Raw genomic sequence first — 22,859 nt, 5'->3', positions numbered from 1 at the left:
AGAATCCAGATGCCCAGACTGCCAGATGGTGAAGCATGATTCATCACTCCAGAGAACCCATTTCCACTGCTCCAGAGTCCAATGGCTGCAAGCTTTACACCACACCAGCCAACTCTTGGCATTGCGCATGGTGATCTTAGGCTTGTGTGCGGCTGCTCGGCCATGGAAACCCATTTGATGTAGCTAGCTCCCGACAAACAGTTATTGTGCTGACGTTGCTTCCGGAGGCAGTTTAGAACTCGGAACTAGTGAGTGTTGCAACTGATGACAGACGATTGTTATGTGCTACCACTTTGCGGCTGATCCATTATTGCTCCTAAAGGTTTCCACTTCATGATAACATCACTTACAGTTTACCGGGGCACCTCTAGCAGGGCAAACATTTTATGAACTGACTTGTTGGAAAGGTGGCATCCTATGACGGTGCCAAGTTGAAAGTCGCTGAGCTCTTCAGTACGGGCCATGCATTGTTTGGCTATGGACATTGCATGGCTGTGTGCTCGTTTTTATACACCTGTCAGAAACGGGTGTGGCTGAAATAGCCGAAACAACTAATTAGTTTTCTTAGTTAAGTTTTGTTAGTTTTACACTTAAGACATGACTCTGCCGTTCTGCTGTAGAATTTGTGAATTTTGTCTCTTGTGTAATTCTAAATCAATTCTAAACATTAGTTTATACTGGATTAAGCGTACATTTTTGTAAACTGTAAACTGTTCCAACATTCCCTCCATCCTGTGTCAATATGAGTTATTTTTAAATCGTGGTTCAAGTAGCTTATAATTTCTTTCTAATTAGATTAGATAGGCTCTCTGGAAAGTTTTGTTTATCTTTTTTAAAATATGAATATCATTTTCTGACTCAAATAGGATTCTCACATGATTGCTCTGATGGTCAAAAGATTTCAAATCCAAATTTCTTGAAGTGAAACTTTTGAATTGCATATATTTGAAAATAACTACATTGGTCAGTGCAAAATTGATTTTTAATTCTGAAATGGAAATAAATGTACTGTTTTTCCTATTACCAAATAATTTACGGTTTCTATGCCTTTAGTTTTCCATGTGGACCAATTTATCGGTGAATTCAATTACCATTACTTCTACCATTATGCTGCTGCTATATTGACTATCTGATTATTATTATTATTAGTATTATTATTGGTGTTTATCCTGTAGCTAGCCCCTTCTCCCCCTGTTAACATGTACACATCTACCTCAATCACACCAGGTATCCCTCTCAGGTTATTTCTCTGTGTTTTTCTTTAATTAACTGTGTTATTACTTTTATTCTACATTGTTGGGCAACAGCTTGCACGTAAGCATTTCACCGTACTGTTGTACACCTGCTGTATCACTTCTTTACCCATACTTGTGCTGTGGACATTTAGATTCATTTGGCAGAGCTGCTCATGGACTGTGGCCAGGCTATGAAGCTTTTTGATTGACCCACTTTCTGGCCACGCTTGGATTTGGGGGCCTCTTCAGAGGCGCCTTAATTAGTGCCTAATTGAAAAGTTTAGAGACAAGCCCAGCTCATAAAGCAAGGAGTGCCACGGATATTTATGATGGAGAGGCTTAAAACATTAACATTCTCCAGGACTGGAACCGACCGAGGAGCAAGCTCTATTGGAGAGGGATGTATCAAACATCTAGGTACAGTATTTCTGAGCCCCTTGATTAATGTGGGCTTCTAAGATGTTCCAGGGATATTTTGAGATATTCAGTGGAGAGTAGACTGTGACAGGTTTAGGCTCTGCTACGGCATAGAGATAACAGATGTGCTGTATTTGGTTGAAGTCCTTGCTGTGACTCGTTAACAAAATCTGCATCAACGAACCTGCCAGGTTATTTAAGGTGAGAGCACTGAGTATTTCTTGACGCATTTAGAACTTATCAGAACAGGGTCCAAAAGCCAATGATTGAACAGGATATGTCTCTACAGGACAGAAGTACATATCATGACACATGGCAGACAGCACACACACTTACAAATGTTTTTTTTGTGGTGAACATGACCATTTTCCCATCTTCTGTGAAGTATTTATTTGTTCAAGAGCAGAGGACAAATAGACAAAAGAAAGAAAAACAAACACAGATGAGGCATTTTTCCATTTCATTTTTTCAATGTGTGTCCTTGGCACACCCTTTTGATAGCCGAGGTATCAGCACAGTGTGCCACAACATTTCTATTAGCTCTTTACTATCCCATTCCATTAACACTTAACTTTATTTTTTTGATAAGTGGAAAGGCTTTGAGAGGGGAAAGGGAATATCAGTAGTAATACTTTCCACACTGGATACACTGGGAAGAGAAGGAGGGAGGGAGAGGGGGATGATTTTTCTCTCAATGGAGCAATAAATATAACATGCAATGCATTACCGTACTGTATATGAATACAGATCGTCCACTATACAGTATACAGAGCTCTGAATATAAGAAAAACCATAACCATAAAGACTGAATGAGTTATTGGGTAGTTTCACGGAAATATGATGATCCGCCTTTTGGTGTGCAAGGAGAATATATATATATATAATGTATGGATTTATCACACAGCACACCTTACACTTGTGGCCATTCGTATCTGCAAGTGTCCAACAAACCAAAAGTGATGGTCAAAAGTGATGGTGTGATATTTCATCATGACAGATAAAGGTAGATACCAATGTGTGTATATTTCATAGCAGGATTAAGCTTTTTTTTGTCATACTGTAGACTGTCCTACCTTGAGATAAAATATCAAATCTTTGCATAAATGATCCATTGATGTCAACATGAGATTTGGGCAAATGATTACGGAGTTCTATAAACATTCCACAAGTTAGGATTCAGTCCACAGCCTGAAACGTCCTATATTCCTCCTGAGAAAGAATGAAACCAAATATTACCGGAAGGTGTGCTGTTTACTGTTATTAATTAGAAAGGGGTCTGAACGCTTAACCTGGGGATTTCTGGAGGCAAACGATTTCCACTCAATGTCACCACCTGTAACAAGCCACCCAGAGTGCCATGGACCTCCCCAACACAACCCCTACAAATCCCACACACAATCTGTATGGGTGTCACTCATCCCACCACCTTCAAGCAAGCCATCAGAATCCAAATGAGATTGTTTCTAATCAGACTATTGCTTTAGTGCAAATTGATTACTAGCTCAACAGCAAGCAGACTAGTGGAAAACAAATGGGAAACGTGTCATGTAGAAAAGTTTGGCAACCTGGAAAGAAAGTCTGTTCTCTAAAACAGACAGTCACATATACAATGTGCTTGTATGTCATTGTGCATGTCTATAGTCCAGGCACATACCTGCTGTAAATGTCAGGGGTAGTCCAGAGTCCAGATATTTGCAGCTGAAAGTCTGGTTCTGAATAGCACACTAGTTCCAAAAAGGCAGTCAATTTTATATATCACCTTAAGCATTGGGCTCTAAACATAGCACATATAAATGGCCCTATATGTGTTAATTAAATTGACAACATCTGCTATATCTTATCAAATAAATCATACAACAACTCAAAATTAAATGTATCAACCTCAATAATGAAAAGTCAGTTGAAAACAAATCAGTAATAAATTGGATTCATCTTTCACCTTAAAATCTTTGATTCAGTTTAATTTGTTTATCTCGGCAGACATATTAAATATAATGTATTGGATATTGCATGCAATTTACTTAACTTATTAAAATATTGGATAAAATCTTGCATCAAAATTAAATCTGTAAAATATATTGACTTGATTTCAATGGATTTTGCATCTAAATGTCAAGATGTCATCAATCAACTTAATATGACCAAAGCAGTCAGAAATTGCTCATAGATAACATTTTATTTTCAATTTGTATTTTTATTAAGAACTGACAAACATTTATTGGAACATGAAACTACTTTTACTCAAATGACTGAAATGCCAATCATGCTGATGGATATCATGACTTTTGGTCATTTAATTTAGACTTCAAGATCATATCAGCAGAAATGTGTGTGTGTGTGTGTGTGTGTGTTGGCTGAAGACTGAGATGGTGGATGGTAGCTGAATGAGGTGATTTGTCATGGCCGACATTAGGAAGGAGAGTGGGGAGAGCTCATCACGGTAATGACAGTGCTCTACAAACCCATGTTCAACACTCCGAGTTCAACACTCACAAAGTACCATCCACGGAGCCACTTTAGCCTGTGTTGGACACATTATAATATCGAACAGATTTTCCAATTTCAAGTCATATTTGCGTAGAAAACCTATACCCTCCGTCCTTCAAAAGACAACTCCACAGAATTCCACACATACAGTGCCTTCTGAAAGTATTCATACCCCTTGACTTATTCTACATTTGTGTTACAGACAGAATTCCAAATGAATTAAATATATTCATCTACACTCAATATCCCATATTGACAATGTGAAACATGCTTTTATAAATGTTACAACATTTATTGATAATGAAATACAGAACTATCTAATTTACATAAGTATTAACATCCCCGAGTCAATACATGTTAGAATCACCTTTACTAGTGTCTTTCTGGATAAGTCTCTAAGAGCTTTGCACACCTGGATTGTATAACATTTGTACTTTTTTTTAAAGCTCTGTTAAGTTGGTTTGTATTCAGGACGTAGAGTTAATTTTTTAGCACATTTTCTGCAGTTTTACTTGTGCCTTATTGCAAACAGGAGGCATGTTTTGGAATATTTGTATTCTGTACAAGCTTCCTTCTTTTCACTCTGTCATTAATATTAGTACTGTGGAGTAACTACAATGTTGATCCATCTGCGTTTTATCCTATAACAGCCATTAAACTGTTTTAAAGTCACCATTGGCCTTATGGTGAAATACCTGAGCCATTTCCTTCCTCTCCCGCAACTGAATTAGGATGGACGCCTGTATCTTCGTTGTGACTGGTTGTATTGATAAACCATCCAAAGTGCACCATGCTCAAACGGATATGTCTGCTTAAAAAAATTTTAAAAATAAAAACATCTACCAATAGGTGCCCTTCTCTGCCTGGCATTGGAAAACCTCCCTGGTCTTTGTGGTTGAATCTGTGTTTCAAAATCACTGCTCAACTGAGACACCTTACAGATAATTGTTTGTGTTGGGAACAGAAATGATGTAGTCATTCAAAAATCATGTTCAGAGTGAGTCTATGTAACTCATCATGCGACTTGTTAAGACCCCAATTTTACTCCTGAACTTATTTAAGCTTGCCATAAGAAAGGGGTTGAATACTTATTGACTCAAGACATTTCAGATTTAACATTTTTATTAATTTGTTAAAATATCTAAAAACATAATTCCACTTTGACACTATGGAGTATTGTGTGTAGGCCAGTCACACACAATCTCAATTTAATACATTTTAAAATCAGGCTGTAACACAATAAAATGTGAAAAAAGTCAAGGGGTGTGAATACTTTCTGGAGGCCCTGTGGTAAGAACAATCACAAAAGTTTGAGCAGTAAATTAGACAACCTTTCAGTTAACCTTGGAAATACAGAAAATGTTGCCCACATACGCCGCAAATGTTTTTACAGTTTCCCAACAATGGTTCTTTGAAGAAAAAAAACATAATGAGTTTGTTTCTCATACACACACACACACACAACATTGCAGTCCTCTTCCCCACTGCAAACCTGAGAGCCAGAGGCAAAGAGCTGCACCTGGACCTGCATAACCCTGACCCTGTTATCTTTGCAGAAAGACTACTGGGCGTACCATAGTGTTCCATAACACAATTCCTGTACATTACAAGGACATTGTTGTTTTCACAATACATGATCCTTGCACAAACTTCTTGGTCTTTATTTCATATTCTGACAGTTGTTTTGAAAAAGAAAAATCACTTCCTAAATTGAAATGGAATTGACCCCCAATCCTCTTGAATGGCACATACAACTGAAAGGTTGTTTGGAGAATGTTAGGAGTGATGATTGAAATATAACAGGGACACCATAATAGCTACTCTGCCATGTGCCCAGGCACATAAACAACACCACGTGATCAACCACCTCAGTACAGAGGATGTTTCTGCATCTTATTGTTACACCACAACAATGTTTACCTCAAGGAATCACAGCACATTGCATGTCAATATTTTATATTATGTCAGATGTAATGTCTGCTCATAATGGCATTGTTCAGAGAGAGAGGCAGTCTGGGAGCGGCTTTGTGTTCTTGAATTAAAATTATTTCCTCAGTGTTAAAGCAGCATGAAATTGCTTCTGTTTGGAAACGATTCCAGGGACACATATTTCTCCAGTCAATTCCCATGTCATTGCCCAAATGATTCCACAGAGTGGGAGTGCATAGAGTCTTTTCAATTAGAGAATACAGCAGGTTGGCACTCAGCGGGGCTCGGTGCGGAGTGGAGCTTGGAGACAATTCACTATAACACTGGGGAATTTATAGAGTTCACTTCACCACTACCACCATGACAATGAAAAATCACCTCTTACACAGCTTCTTTAGATATATGAGAATGTTAAGAGGGAACCTTGAGGTAGCTAGGACAACTGCATGTTACTGTATTATAGAAACTTAGAGAGCACCTTTGATGATACAACAGTAGCAATACAAAGATATTGACAGAAATGCCTATGGGGGAGGTGTTGTGGTATATCAGAGACATATTCCTGTAAAGCTTAGAGAGGGTCAAATGTTGTGTAAGTGTTGTGTTTGCAAGTTCATCTGCCTCATACAAGCCTCTTCTTTTGGTGTGCTGCTATAGGCTACCAAGACAGTCAGTATTTGGATAATATGTGTGCAACTCTTGATAGTTTTTGTGATGTTAATTGTTTTAAAGTCACCACTGGCCTTATTGTGAAATCCCTGAGCAGTTTACGTCCTCTCTGGCAACTGAGTTAGGAGGGACGCGTGCATCTTTGTAGTGACTATTGATAAACCACCCAAAGTGTAATTAATAACTTTACTAGGGATATTCAATGTCTGCTTTTCGAATTTTTACCCATCTATCAATAGGTGTCCTTCTCTGCGAGGCATTGGAAAATCTCCCTGGTCTTTGTGGTTGAATCTGTGTTTGAAATTCACTGCTCGACTGAGGGACCTTACAGCAAATTAAGGGGGCACAGAGATGAGGTAGTCTTTCAAAAATCATGTTATACACTATTATTGTACACAGATACCATTTTTGATGAATAGATACATGAGAAACGAGACCAAGTTGCGACTCTGGACAAGGCGGATAAGGTATAGTAAAGGCCGTTTATTCAAGAGTAATGATATCTGGCAAAGCGTGCTGCACGGCCCCGTTCGTCTAGTTCTTAGGGAACTATCGGAAGAAGAGGCCTGAAACATGATGTGCAGTTCATTTTATACATTGAAATGACGTAGGTAGATTCTGGTAGTCCTGGCTTCTGGTAGGTTGCTTGTAGGTGATAGACAGTCCCCTCCAGCCTGGTGTCAGTATCCCATTGGTTCTCGACAGAGTTCTTTGTCTTTGGAGCCTATCCCAAAGGGGGTTTGAGTGTGTGTGTGTTCAGGAGTTTCAGTGTGTATGTTATCTTAGTCAGCCACCTGTGCGGGGGGTTTGCAGTGCAGTTAGCATCCACTGGAGAACAGGGAGAGGGGGGAGGTTATGACACAGAGTGCAAGCTGTAATTGCATGGTTTGGCCACAGGCAGACAACAGTCAGTGAATGCGTTATTACATGTGTTAATATGTTATTACACCATGCAACGTATTATGTGACTTGTTAAGCAAATTACTTATTTAGGCTTGTCATAACAATGTCACACCCTGATCTGTTTCACCTGTCTTTGTGATTGTCTCCACCCACCTCCAGGTGTAACCCGTTTTCCCCATTAGTCCGTGGGTATTTATTCCGATGTTCTCTGTTTGTCTGTTGCCAGTTTGTCTTGTCAAGTCAACCAGCGTGTTTTCTGTGTGCATAGTTTTTCTTATCTCTCTTTTGCTAGCCCTGCCGGTTTTGACCCTTGCCTGCCTTGACTCTGAACCCGCCTACCTGACCATACTACCTGCCCTGACCTCGAGCCTGCCTGCCAATCTGTACTTCCTGGACTCTGACCTTGTTTATGATATTTTGCCTGTCCATGACCATTCTCTTGCCTGCCCCTTTGGATTATAATAAATATCAGAGACTCGAACCATCTGCCTCCCATGTCTGCATCTGGGTCTCGCCCTGTGCCCTTATAAACAAAGGGATTGAAGACTTTTAATTTTTCATTCATTTGTAAAAATGTCTAAACATAATTCCACTTTGACCTTATGGGGCAATGTGTGTAGGCCAGTGACAAACAAAATCTCAATTTAATCCATTTAAAATTCAGGCTGCAACACAACAAAACAAGAAAAAAATCAAGGGGTATGAATACTTTCTGAAGGCATTGCATAAAACATGTTTGCATGCTGGCTGAGCTACAGTGTATCAACCGAGAGCCTGAAGTGAGATGAGTGGAGGCCCCACACACACTTCAGAGAAGTGTCTGATGCCCTCCTAGTCACCCCATCCCAATCACTCAGATAGAGCCCCTCTTCACTCTCACCAATAACCACCATTGAATCTTAGCTATAATGACAAAAAGGAATAATAATTACTCAACATCCTCTCTAAATCTGTCCAGAACTCATTCATTTTACAGCAGGTTTGCAAGTCACAAAAATAAATACAATTACATTGTAGTATTGTTAAATCCTTCCTTCTCTCTCTCTCTCTCCCAAAGCCAAACCTATCCCTTTCCACTTCCCCCTCCCTGTTTTGACCACCCTTTACCATACCCAAGCCAATCTTTTCTCAACCTCCCATCCTAGCCCACACTGCCCACCCAAGCTAAGCTTGCATCAACCTCCCATCTTTTTCCACCCTCCCGACCTCTCAGACACATTACACCCATCCATCCATCCATCCATCCATCAACTTACACATCCATTCTCATGCATCCTCACCCAACACACACCCCTTCTCTCAACCTCATTCATACAGTACCGGTCAAAAGTTTTAGAACACTGATTCATTTAACAGTTTTTCTTTATTTTTACTATTTTCTACATTGTAGAATAATAGCAAAGACATCAAAACTATAAATTAACACGTGGAATTATGTAGTAAGCAAAAAATTGTTAAACAAATCAAAATATATTTTATATAGGAAATTCTTCAAATAGCCACCATTTACCTTGATGACAGATGGGATGGCATATTGCTGCAGAATGCTGTGGTAGCCATGCTGGTTAAGTGTGTCTTGAATTCAAAATAAGTCACTGACAGTGTCACCAGGAAAGCACCCCCACACCATAACACATCTACCTCCATGCTTTATGGTGGGAAATACACATGGGTAGATCGTCCGTTCACCCACACCGCATCTCACAAAGACACACGGTGGTTGGAACCAAAAATCTCCAATTTGGACTCCAGACCAAAGGACAAATTTCCACTGGTCTAATGTCCATTGCTTATGTTTCTTGGCCCAAACAAGTCTCTTGTTCTTATTGGTGTCCTTTAGTAGTGGTTCCTTTGCAGCATTTCAACCATGAAGGCCGGTGTGATGGCGCCGGAGGGGAAGGCTGCTGTCTTATCGGCTTTTAATTAACAAACCATGCTATTTGTTTTTGTTTTTTGCGTTGTTCGTTACTTGTCTTGTACATAATGTTGCTGCTACCGTCTCATATGACCGAAAATAGCTTCTGGACATCAGAACTGCGATTGCTCACCACAAACTGGATGAAGAGTTCATCTTCAATGAGTCGGACGGGAGGGATATAATACAAACACCCGACCAGGCCCAGATCCCCGTTATTCACTGGAGGAAACAGAGATTTCGCAGAAAGAGTTCAGGGTGCCTTGTGAGGATCAGGCGACAAGTGGCTAATCTACCCTTGACCTCCTTACTGCTAGCTAACATTCCATCGCTGGAAAATAAATGGGACAAACTGAAAGCACGTTTATCCTACCAACAGGACATAAAACTGTAATATCTTATGTTTCAACGAGTTGTGGCTGAACGACGACATCGAGAATATACAGCTGGTGGGTTAAACACTCTATAGGCAGGATAGAACAGCAGCCTCTCTTAAGGCACGGGGCCTATGCATTTCTATAAACAAGAGCTGGTGCAAGATATCTAAGGAAGTCTCAAGGTTTTGCTCGCCTAAGGTAGAGTATCTCATGATAAGCTTGTTGACCACACTATCTACCTAGAGAGTTTTCATCTGTATTCTTCATAGCTGTCTGCATACCACCACAGACCAATGTTGGCACTAAAACTGCTCTCAATGGGTTGTATACCGCCATAAGCAAACAGGAAAACGCTCATCCATAGGCGCCGGTAGTAGTGGGCGGGGACTTTAATGCAGGGAAAAATACATCTGTTTTTCCTAATTTCTATCAGCATGTTAAATGTGCAACCAGAGGGAAAAATCACTCTAGACCACCTTTACTCCACACACAGAGATGCGCACAAAGCTCTCCCTCGCCCTCCATTTGGCAAACCTGCCCATAATTCTATTGTCCTGATTCCTGCTTACAAGCAAAAATTAAAGCAGGAAGCACCAGTGACACGGTCTATAAAAAAAGTGGTCAGATGAAGCAGATGCTAAACTACAGGACTGTTTTGCTAGCACAGACTGGAATATGTTCCAGGATACATTTCCAGGAGTACACGACATCAGTCACGGATTACAGGTTACATTCGCACTGAGCTAAAGGAGAGAGCTGCCGCATTCAAGGAGTGGGACTCTAAACCGGGAAGCTTACAAGAAATCACGCTATGCCCTCAGACAAACCATAAAATAGGCAAAGCATCAATATAGGACTAAGATCGAATTGTACTACACCTGCTCCGACGCTCGGCGGATGTGGCAGCCGAGAGCTGCCCCAGTGACACGAGCCTACCAGACGAGCTATATGACTTCTAAGCTCGCTTTGAGGCAAGTAACACTGAAATACGCATGAGAGCATCAGCTGTTCCGGACGACTTTGTGATCATGCTCTCCGCAGCCAATGTAAGACCTTTAAACAGGTCAACATTCACATGGCCACATGGCCAGAAGGATTATGAGGACTCTGAGCATGTGCTGACCAACTGGCAAGTGTCTTCACTGACATTTTCAACCTCTCCCTTTGCGAGCCTGTAATACCAACATGTTTTAAGCAGACCACCATTGTGCCTGTGCCCAAGAACACTAAGGTAACCTGCCTAATTGACTACCGACCCGTAGCACTCATGTCTGTAGACATGAAATGCTTTGAAAGGCTGGTCATGGCTCACATCAACACCATTATCCCAGGAACCCTAGACCCACTCCAATTTGCATACCGCCCAAACAGATCCACAGATGATGCAATCTCCATTGCACTCCACACTGCCCTTTCACACCTGGACAAAAGGAACACCTATGTGAGAATGCTATTCATTGACTACAGCTTAGAGTTCAACCCCATAGTACCCTCAAAGGTCATCACTAAGCTCTGGGACTAAACACCTCCCTTTGCACCTGGATCCTGGACTTCCTGACGGGCCGCCCCAGGTGGTAAGGGTAGGTAACAACACATCCGCCATGCTGATCCTCAACACAGGGGCCCCTCAGGGGTGCTTACGCAGTCCCTTCCTGAACTCCCTGTTCACTCATGACTGCATAGCCAGGCAAGACTCCAACACCATCATTAAGTTTGCTGATGACACAACAGTGGTAGGCCTGATCACCAAAAACGATGAGACATTCTATAGGGAGGAGGTCAGAGACCTGACTGTTTGGTGCAAGGACAACAACGTCTCCCTCAACATGATCAAGACAAAGGAGATGATTGTGGAATAAAGGAAAAGATGACCAAGCACGCCCCCATTATCATCGATGGGGCTGTTATGGAGCAGGTTGAGAGCTTCAAGTTCCTTGGCGTCCACATCACCATCAAACCAACAGGGTCCAAGCACACCAAGACAGTCGTGAAGAGGGCACGACGAAACCTATTCCCCCCCAGGAGACTAAAGAGATTTGGCATGGGTCCTCAGATCCTCAAAAGGTTTTACATCTGCACCATCGAGAGCATCCTGACTGGTTGCATCACTGCCTGGTATGGCAACTGCCCGGCCTCCGACCGCTAGCCACTACAGAAGGTAATGCTTACGGCCCAGTACATCACCGGGTCTAAGCTTCCTGCCATCCAGGACCTCTATACCAGGCGGTGTCAGAGGAAGGCCCAAAGTCAAAGACTCCAGCTCCAGCAGACTCCAGCAACCCTAGTAATCGATTGGTCACTCTGCCACCGCAAGCGGTACTGGAGCTCCAAGTATAGGTCCAAGAGGCTCCTAAATAGCTTCTACCACCAAGCTGAGGGCTTGTAGGCCTGTTGTAAGGCAGGTCCTCAACAGACATCACCAGCAAAAACATTGCTTTTGGGCACAAACCCACCATCGCTGGACCAGACAGGACTGGAAAAATGTGCTCTTCACTGACGAGTCACGGTTTTGTCTCACCAGGGGTGATGGTCAGATTCCCGTTTATCGTCGAAGGAATGAGTGTTACACCGAGGCCTGTACTCTGGGGCCATTCCCCCCAGAAATGTCCGGGAACTTGCAGGTGCCTTGGTGGAAGAGTGGGGTAACATCCCCCAGCAAGAACTGACAAATCTGGTGCAGTCCATGAGGAGGAGATGCACTGCAGTACTTAATGCAGCTGGTGGCCACACCAGATTCTGACTGTTACTTTTGATTTTGACCCCCCTTTATTCATTGACACATTACTCCATTTCTGTTAGTCACATGTCTGTGGAACTTGCTCAGTTTATGTCTCAGTTGTTGAATCTTGTTATGTTCATACAAATATCAACACATGTGAAGTTTGCTGAAAATAAACGCAGTTGACAGTGAGGGGACGTGTATTTTTTTGCTGAGTTTACATATTACCTCAATTACCTCAACACGGGTGCCCCCTGTATATATATAGCCTGTTACTGTTATTTACTGCTGCTCTTTAATTATTTGTTATTCTTATCTCTTACTTTCGTAATTTTATATATTTTTTAAGGGCTTTTAACTAAGTATTTCACTGTAAGGTTGTATTCAGCACATATGACATATTAAAATGGATTTGATTTGATTCACACTGTCTCCTCTGTACAGTTGATGTTGAGATGTGTCTGTTACTTGAACTCTGTGTAGCATTTATTTGGGCTGCCATTTCTGAGGCTGGTAAATCCAATGAACTTATCCTCTGCAGCAGAGGTGACTCTGGGTCTTCCATTCCTGTGGCGGTCCTCATGAGAGCCAGTTTCATCATAGCGCTTGATGGTTTTTGTGACTGCACTTGAAGGACTGTCGTTTCTCTTTGCTTATTTAAGCTGTTCTTGCCATAATACAGACTTGGTCTTTTACCAAATAAGGCTATCTTCTATATACCCCCTTACCTTGTCACAACACAACTGATTGGCTCAAACGCATTAAGAAGGAATGCAATTCCACAAATTAACTTTTAAGAAGGCACACCTGTTAATTGAAATACATTCCAGGTGACTACCTCATGAAACTGGTTGAGAGAATACCAAGAGTGTGCAAAGCTGTCAACAAGGCAACAGATAATGTTTTGTGTTTTTTTGTGGATCCAAATAAACAAATACACAACAAAGTTATGGTTGGAAGAACCCATAAAAAACAATCCTTTGGTTTAAATAGTAACAGTTCAATGGATATAGCGGATTAGTGTTTGTTTTCGCCATTCTCTCTACCCAAGTACTTTTCAGTATGGTGGCCTGTCCTCCATGACTGATTAAATAGCAGCACATACAGTATACACATGCAGGCTGATTTCTGATCTGACAGATGGCGGGAATGGAGTAATTTCTCTCTACTTTTATGTCTAATGGGCGTATTTTTTAAAACAATGTTTACTTTGCTCTCGTGTAAATTGTTGTTGTGTTTGTGTGAGAGTGATAGGTTAACAGTGATGTAAGACAAGATATCATTTAACAAGTTGGAAATCATTCTGAGAATTGTTACTTTTCCCAGTCTTTCATGCCGTTATCTTCTCCCGACTCCATTATATAAATACATAGAGTCCAATTAAGATGACATTTCCACTGAAGGCTAGACGGATAAACCTACTCAATATGGCAAAATATTGATGTCTTCGATCTTATCTGCTACAGTTTTATGTGTGGTACCCTGCGATAAAATAAATGGTTCTAGTGTTGAATCTTTTTCCATTCTCTGTACTGTATAGATAGTGCAATAATTAATTGATATTAGCCATTGAAAAAAACATCAAGACATTAATGCATTCCTCTAGCATGTTGGAGTGACCCTGAGGGTTCAGTGCATGTCGTTTTACTGTAGATACGGAATGCTGAGTAGACTCATCCGCTTGAATGTTACAGTTATTTTCAATGACTTTGGAGCAGTTTTCAGATGTAAGTGGTATATTTTCAAAACTCTTAAGTACAAAACTCTAAAATTATAACCCTTTTAATGCTCCCTATCTTGTGTTCATTATGTATTCATTCGGGTTTCACACATCTTTCACCCCTGAGTCATTCATGCAAAATCTGCCCTATGCAACATTGTAAAATATCACCTTTTTTACATGACTTCTCAACTGATAGAGTATTGCCTGCTAGCTTACAGTGTATGAGTGAGTGAGTGGAATGTGTTGTTATATACAACCCAGGTATAAATGTAGTGTTGTATACAACTCAGGTATTTCAGCAGTGCATTGTGCACTACATTATATTTCCAAATGGTAGCACATAGTAACTCTTTCTACTTTGTCCTATTGAAGCACACTGGCTGACAGAAAATGAGACTGCAGTATTTACACCACATCCATATATTATTTGGTTTTAACCTTCCAACATAAATTGATGTCAAATTGATACATATATGAGGTAAAAATATATGTAGAACGTTACAGTGTTCAACAGTTATCAAACTATGTATGTTAACAAAGCACTACATCATTTTGGTTCAGTAGTTATCCGTTTTCAGCAGTTTTATCATGTGATAGTTACAGTAATTGTATTGTTAACAAATTACAAGAAAATAAAATCAAAGTTAAGTTCATATTTCATTTTCAAAAGCAGATACATAGATTGAATATGCATCCAAATTGAAATAGTTATTTGTGTAATAAACAAATTCCTTTGTTTATTGTACTCAATCAATTGAAAATGTGCTTAGTGCTTTGAAACATGAGCCAATTTGATGATCTGTTTGGATTTTGTGCTTAGAGTTGTGAAGATGTACCACATACAGTGCATTCGGAAATATTCATACCCCTTGTCTTTTTCCACATTTTGTTAGGTTACAGCCTTATTCTAAAATGGAGCAAATAACCCCCCCCCCCAACAATTGACACACAATACCCCATAATGTTGAATCATTAGCTATATAGGTCAACCAAAACAGGTTTTTAGAAATGTTGCCTTATTTGCATAAGTATTCAGACACTTTGCTACAGTATGAGACTCCAAATTGAGCTCAGGTGCATCCTGTTTCCATTGATCATCCTTGAGATGCTTCTAAAACTTGATTGGAGTCCAACAGCGTTAAATTCATTTGATTGGACATGATTTGAAAAGGCACACACCTCTTTATATAACGTCCCATAGTTGGCAGTGCATGTCAGAGCACAAACCAAACCATGATGTTGAAGAAATTGACCATAGTGCTCTGAGACAGGATTGTGTTGTGCACAGATTTGGGGAAGGGTACCAAAACATTTCTGCAGCATTGCAGTTTCTCAAGAACACAGTAGCCTCCATCATTCCTAAATAGAAGAAGTTTGGAACCACCAAGACTCTTCCTAGTGCTGGCCGCCCGGCCAAACTGAGCAATCGGGGGAGAAGGACCTTGGTCAGGGAGGTGACCAAGAACCTGATGCTCACTCTGAAAAAGCCCCAGAGATTTTCTGTGGAGATGGGAGAACTTTCCAGAAGGACAACCATCTTCGCAGCACGCCACCAATCAGGCCTTTGTAGAAGAGCGGCCAGACGGAATCTACTCCTCAGCAAAAGACACATGACAGCCCCTTGGAGTTTGCCAAAAGGCACCTAAAAGACTCTCAAGCCATGAGAAACAAGATTATCTAGTCTGATGAAACCATTATTGATATCTTTGGCCTGAATGCCAAGCGTCACGTCTGGAGGAAACCTGGCACCAGCCCAATGGTGAAGCACGGTGGTGGCAGCATCATTCTGGATGTTTTTCAGGGGCAGGGACTGGGCGACTAGTCTAATCTAATCCAATTGTATTAGTCACATGCACCAAATACAACAGATCTTACAACGAAATGCTTACTTACGAGCCCCTAACCAACAATGCCGTTTTAAAAAATACTGATAAGAATAAGAAATAAAAGGAACTAGTAATTAAAGAGCAGCAATAAAATAAAAATAGCGAGACTATATACACGGAGACTACCGGTACAGAATCAATGTGCGGGAGCACCGGTTAGTTGAGGTAATATGTAGATAGAGTTATTAAAGTGAATATGCATAGATGGTAACAACAGAGAGTAGCAGTGGTGTAAAAGAAGGGGAGAGAGGGGGGGATTTGCAAATATTCTGGGTAGCCAATTGATTAGATGTTCGGGAGTCTTATGGCTTGGGGGTAGAAGCTGTTTAGAACCTTCTTGGACCTAGACTTGGCTATCCTGTACCGCTTGCCATGCGGTAGCAGAGAGAACAGTCTATGACTAGGATGGCTGGAGTCTTTGAAAATATTTAGGGCCTTCCTCTGACACCGCCTGGTATAGACATCCTGGATGGCAGGAAGCTTGGCCCCAGTGATGTACACTACCCTCTGTAGTGCCTAGCGGTCTAAGGCCGAGCAGTTGACATACCAGGCAGTGATGCTCTCGGTGGAGCAGCTGTAGAACCTTTTGAGGTTCTGAGCACCTATGCCAAATATTTTCAGTCTTCTGAGGAGGAATAGGTTTTGTCGTGCCCTCTTCACGACTGTCTTGGTGTGCTTGGACCATGTTAGTTTGTTAGTGATGTGGACACCAAAGGACTTGAAGCTCTCATCCTGTTCCACTGCAGCCCCATCGATGAAAATGGGGGCGTGCTCGATCACCTTTTTCCTGTAGTCCACATTCATTTCCTTTGTCTAGATAACGTTGAGGGAGAGGTTGTTGTCCTGGCACCACACGGCCAGGTCTCTGACATACCTATAGGCTGTCTCGTCATTGTCGGTGATCAGGCCTACCATTGTTGTGTCATCGACAAACTTAATGATGGTGTTGGAGTCCTGCATGACCGTGCAGTCATGAGTGAACAGGGAGAACAGGAGGGGACTGAGCACGCACCCCTGAGGGGTCCCTGTGTTGAGGATCAACACATGTGTTGTTGCCTACCCTTACCACCTGGCGGCAGCCCGTCAGGAAGTACAGGAACCAGTTGCAAAGGGAGGTGTTTAGTCCCAGGGTCCTTAGCTTAGTGATGAGCTTTGAGGGAACTATGGTGTTGAATACTGAGCTGTAGTCAATGAATAACATTCTCACATAGGTGTTCCTTAAGTCCAGGTGGGAAAGGGAAGTATGGATCTTTTGGGGCGGTATGCAATTTGGGGTGGGTCTAGGGTTCCTGGGATAATGGTGTTGATGTGAGCCATGACCAGCCTTTCAAAGCACTTCAAGGCTAAAGACGTGAGTGCTACGGGTCAGTAGTCATTTAGGCAGGTTACCTTAGTGTTCATGGGCACAGGTACTATGGTGGTCAGCTTAAAACATGTTGGTATTACAGACTTGAAAATGTCAATGATGCTACTTGCTAACTCAATTAAATAGTAGCTTTGCTTAGCCTAGCCATAGCTCAAAATGACAGTAACAGGGTAGAACTCCAACCGTTACTCTGTGCCAGAATTGGTCAGTGTATACTCGCAGTACACGTCCTGGAAATCCGTCTGGCCCCGCGCCTTTGTGAAGTTTGACCTGTTTAAAGATCTTACTCACATCAGCTGCAGTGAGCGTGATCACACAGTCATCCGGAACAGGTGTTGCTCTCATAGATGTTTCAGTGTTATTTGCCTCAAAGTGAGTATAGAAGTAGTTTTGCTCGTCTGGTAGGCTTGTGTCACTGGGCAGCACTCGGCTGTGCCACATCCGACGAGCGTCAGAGCCGGTGTGGTACCTTTCGATCTTGGTCCTGTATTGACGCTTTGCCTGGTTGATGGTTTGTCGGAGGGCACAGCGGGATTTCTTGGAAGCTTCCGGGTCAGAGTCCCGCTCCTTGAAAGCAGCAGCTCTAGCCTTTAGCTCAGTGCAAATGTAGCCTGTAATTCATGGCTTCTGGTTGGGGTATGTACGTACAGTCACTGTGGGGACGACGTCATCGATGCACTTATTGATGAAGGCAATGACTGATGTGGTGTACTTCTCAATGCCATGGGAGGAATCCTGGAACATGTTCCAGTCTGTGCTAGCTAAACTGTCCTGTAGCTTAGCATCTGCTTCATCTGACCACTTATTTATTGATCGAGTCACTGGTGCTTCCTGCTTGAATTTTTGCTTGTAAGCAGGAATCAGTAGGATAGCATTATGGTCAGCTTTGCCAAATGGAGGGCGGGGGAGAGCTTTGCATGTGTCTCTGTGTGTGGAGTAAAGGTGGTCCAGAGTTTTGTTCCCTCTGGTTGCACATTTAACATGCTGATAGATATTAGGTTAAACGGATTTGAGCTTCCTTGCATTAAAGTCCCAGGCTACTAGGAGAGCTGCCTCTGGGTGAGTGTTTTCTTGTTTGTTGATGGCAGAATACAGTTCATTCAATGCTGTCTTAGTGCCAATCTCAGTCTGTGGTGGTATGTAAACCGCTACGAAAAATACAGATGAAAACTCTCTAGGTAGATAGTGTGGTCTACAGCTTATCATGAGATACTCTATCTCAGGCAAGCAATAGATCGAGACTTCCTTAGATATCTTGCACCAGCTGTTATTTACAAAAATACATAGTCTGCCTCCCATTGTCTTACCAGACGCTGCTGTTCTATACTGCCAGTACAGCGTATAACCAGCCAGCTGTATGTTCATAGTGTTGTCGTTCAGCCATGACTCCGTGAAGCATAAGATATTACAGTTTTGAATGTCCCGTTGGTAGTTGAATCTTCTGCATAGGTCATCTGTTTTATTCTCCAAAGATTAAACGTTTGCTAGCAGAATGGAAGGAAGAGGAGGTTTATTCCCTCGCCTACGAATTCTCAGAGGGCAGCCTGCCCTCTGGCCCCTTTTTCTCCGCCTCGTCTTCACGCAAATCACAGGGATCTGGGCCTGTTCCCGAGAAAGCAGTATATCATTCGAGTCAGACGAGTCAGACTCGTTAAAGGAAAAAAAGGATTCTGCCAGTCCCTGGTGAGCAATAACAGTCCTGAGGTCCAGAAGTTATTTTCGGGCATATGAGATGGTAGCGGCAACATTATGTACAAAATAAGTTAAAAAATAAGTTACAAACAATGCAAATAAACTAACAAAAACTAAATAGTTTGGAGACACGTAAAATGTCAGCCTTCTTCGCCGGCGCCATTGTTACAAAAAAAGTCAGGATCGAGGGAAAGATGAATGGAGAAAAGTACAGAGAGATCCTTGACGAAAACCTGCTCCCGAGCTCTCAAGACCTCAGGCTTTGGCAAATGTTTACCTACCAACAGAACAATGACCCTAAGCACACAGTCAGGACAACGCAGAAGTGGCTTTGGGACAAGTCTCAGGAATGTCATTGAGTGGCCCAGCTGGAGCCCAGAGTTGAACCCAATCAAACATCTCTGGAGAGACCTGAAAATAGCTGTGCAGCGACGCTCCCCATCCAACCTGGCAGAACTTTTGAGGATCTTTTTATTCTATTTATTTTTATTTTATTTCACCTTTTTTAACCAGGTAGGCTAGTTGAGAATAAGTTATCATTTACAACTGCGACCTGGTCAAGATAAAGCAAAGCAGTTTGACACATACAACAACACAGAGTTACGCATGGAATAAACAAATATTCAGTCAATAATACAGTAGAAAAAGTCTATATACAGTGTGTGCAAATGAAGTAAGATAAGGGAGGTAAGGCAATAAATTAGGCCATGGTGGCGAGGTAATTACGATATAGCAATTAAACACTGGAGTGATAGATGTGCAGAAGATGAATGTGCAAGTAGAGATACTGGGGTGCAAAGGAGCAAAATAAATAAATAAATAGAGTATGGGGATGAGGTAGTTGGATGGGCTATTTACAGATGGGCTATGTACAGGTGCAATGATCGGTGAGCTGCTCTGACTGCTGGTGCTTGAAGTTAGTGAGGGAGATGTGAGTCTCCAGCTTCAGTGATATTTGCAGTTTGTTCCTGTCATTGGCAGCAGAGAACTGGAAGGAAAGGCAGCCAAATGAGGAATTGGCTTTGGGGGTGACCAGTAAAATATACCTGCTGGGGCGTGTGCTGCGGTTGGGTGCTGCTATGGTGACCAGTGAACTGAGATAAGGCGGGGCTTTACCTTGACCTACCTGAGACTTGTAGATGACCTGGAGCCAGTGGGTTTGGCGACGAGTGTGAAGCGAGGGCCAGCCAACGAGAGAGTACAGGTCGCAGTGGTGGGTAGTATATGGGGCTTTGGTGACAAAACGGATGGCACTGTGATAGACTGCATCCAATTTGTTGAGTAGAGTGTCGTATGCTATTTTGTAAATGACATCGCCGAAGTCGAGGATCGGTGGGATAGTCAGTTTTACGAGGGTATATTTACGAGGATGCTTTGTTACGAAATAGGAAGCCGATTCTATGTGGGTCCGGAAGGAGAGTTTACAGTCTAACCAGACACCAGGTATTTCAAATCAAATCAAATCAAATTTATTTATATAGCCCTTCGTACATCAGCTGATATCTCAAAGTGCTGTACAGAATCGCAGCCTAAAACCCCAAACAGCAAGCAATGCAGGTGTAGAAGCACGGTGGCTAGGACAAACTCCCTAGAAAGGCCAAAACCTAGGAAGAAACCTAGAGAGGAACCCGGCTATGTGGGGTGGCCAGTCCTCTTCTGGCTGTGCCGGGTAGAGATTATAACAGAACATGGCCAAGATGTTCAAATGTTCATAAATGACCAGCATGGTCCAATAATAATAAGGCAGAACAGTTGAAACTGGAGCAGCAGCACGGCCAGGTGGACTGGGGACAGCAAGGAGTCATCATGTCAGGTAGACCTGAGGCATGGTCATAGGGCTCAGGTCCTCCGAGACAGAGAAAGAAAGAGAGAAAGAGAGAATTAGAGAGAGCACACTTAAATTCCAAAGGACACCGAATAGGACAGGAGAAGTACTCCAGATATAACAAACTGACCCTAGCCCCCGACACAAACTACTGCAGCATAAATACTGGAGGCTGAGACAGGAGGTGTCAGGAGACACTGTGGCCCCATCTGAGGACACCCCCGGACAGGGCCAAACAGGAAGGATATAACCCCACCCACTTTGCCAAAGCACAGCCCCCATACCACTAGATATCTTCAACCACCAACTTACCATCCTGAGACAAGGCCGAGTATAGCCCACAAAGATCTCCGCCACGGCACAACCTGGGGGGGGGGGTGCAACCCAGACAGGAAGATCACATCAGTGACTCAACCCACTCAGGTGACGCACCCCTCCCAGGGACTGTATGAAAGAGCCCCAGTAAGCCAGTGACTCAGCCCCCGGGGCGGCAGTGTAGCCTAGTGGTTAGAGCATTGGACTAGTAACCGAAAGGTTGCAAGTTCAAATCCCCGAGCTGACAAGGTACAAAATCTGTCGTTCTGCCCTTTAACAGGCAGTTAACCCACTGTTCCTAGGCCATCATTGAAAATAAGAATTTGTTCTTAACTGACTTGCCTAGTAAAATAATAATAATAATAAAAAATTGGGTTAGAGGCAGAGAATCCCAGTGGAAAGAGGGGATCCGGCCAGGCAGAGACAGCAAGGGCGGTTCGTTGCTCCAGAGCCTTTCCGTTCACCTTCCCACTCCTGGGCCAGACTACACTCAATCATATGACCCACTGAAGAGATGAGTCTTCAGTAAAGACTTAAAGGTTGAGACCGAGTTTGTGTCTCTTACATGGGTAGGCAGACCGTTCCATAAAAATGGAGCTCTATAGGAGAAAGCCCTGCCTCCAGCTGTTTGCTTAGAAATTCTAGGGACAATTAGGAGGCCTGCGTCTTGTGACCGTAGCGTACGTGTAGGTATGTACGGCAGGACCAAATCAGAGAGATAGGTAGGAGCAAGCCCATGTAATGCTTTGTAGGTTAGCAGTAAAACCTTGAAATCAGCCCTTGCCTTGACAGGAAGCCAGTGTAGGGAGGCTAGCACTGGAGTAATATGATCAAATTTTGGGGGTCTAGTTAGGATTCTAGCAGCCGTATTTAGCACTAACTGAAGTTTATTTAGTGCTTTATCCGGGTAGCTGGAAAGTAGAGCATTGCAGTAGTCTAACCTAGAAGTGACAAAAGCATGGATTAATTTTTCTGCATCATTTTTGGACAGAAAGTTTCAGATTTTTGGAATGTTACATAGATGGAAAAAAGCTGTCCTTGAAATGGTCTTGATATGTTCTTCAAAAGAGAGATCAGGGTCCAGAGTAACGCCGAGGTCCTTCACAGTTTTATTTGAGACGACTGTACAACCATTAAGATTAATTGTCAGATTCAACAGAAGATCTTTGTTTCTTGGGACCTAGAACAAGCATCTCTGTTTCGTCCGAGTTTAAAAGTAGAACGTTTGCAGCCATCCACTTCCTTATGTCTGAAACACATGCTTCTAGCGAGGGCAATTTTGGGGCTTCACCATGTTTCATTGAAATGTACAGCTGTGTGTCATCCGCATAGCAGTGAAAGTTAACATTATGTTTTCGAATGACATCCCCAAGAGGTAAAGTATATAGTGAAAACAATAGT

This window comes from Oncorhynchus tshawytscha, linkage group LG05, assembly GCF_018296145.1.
Source record: "Oncorhynchus tshawytscha isolate Ot180627B linkage group LG05, Otsh_v2.0, whole genome shotgun sequence".
Taxonomy (NCBI): Eukaryota; Metazoa; Chordata; class Actinopteri; order Salmoniformes; family Salmonidae; genus Oncorhynchus; species Oncorhynchus tshawytscha.
The sequence above is the reverse complement of the archived record's forward strand: the minus strand, read 5'-3'. Positions refer to the sequence as shown.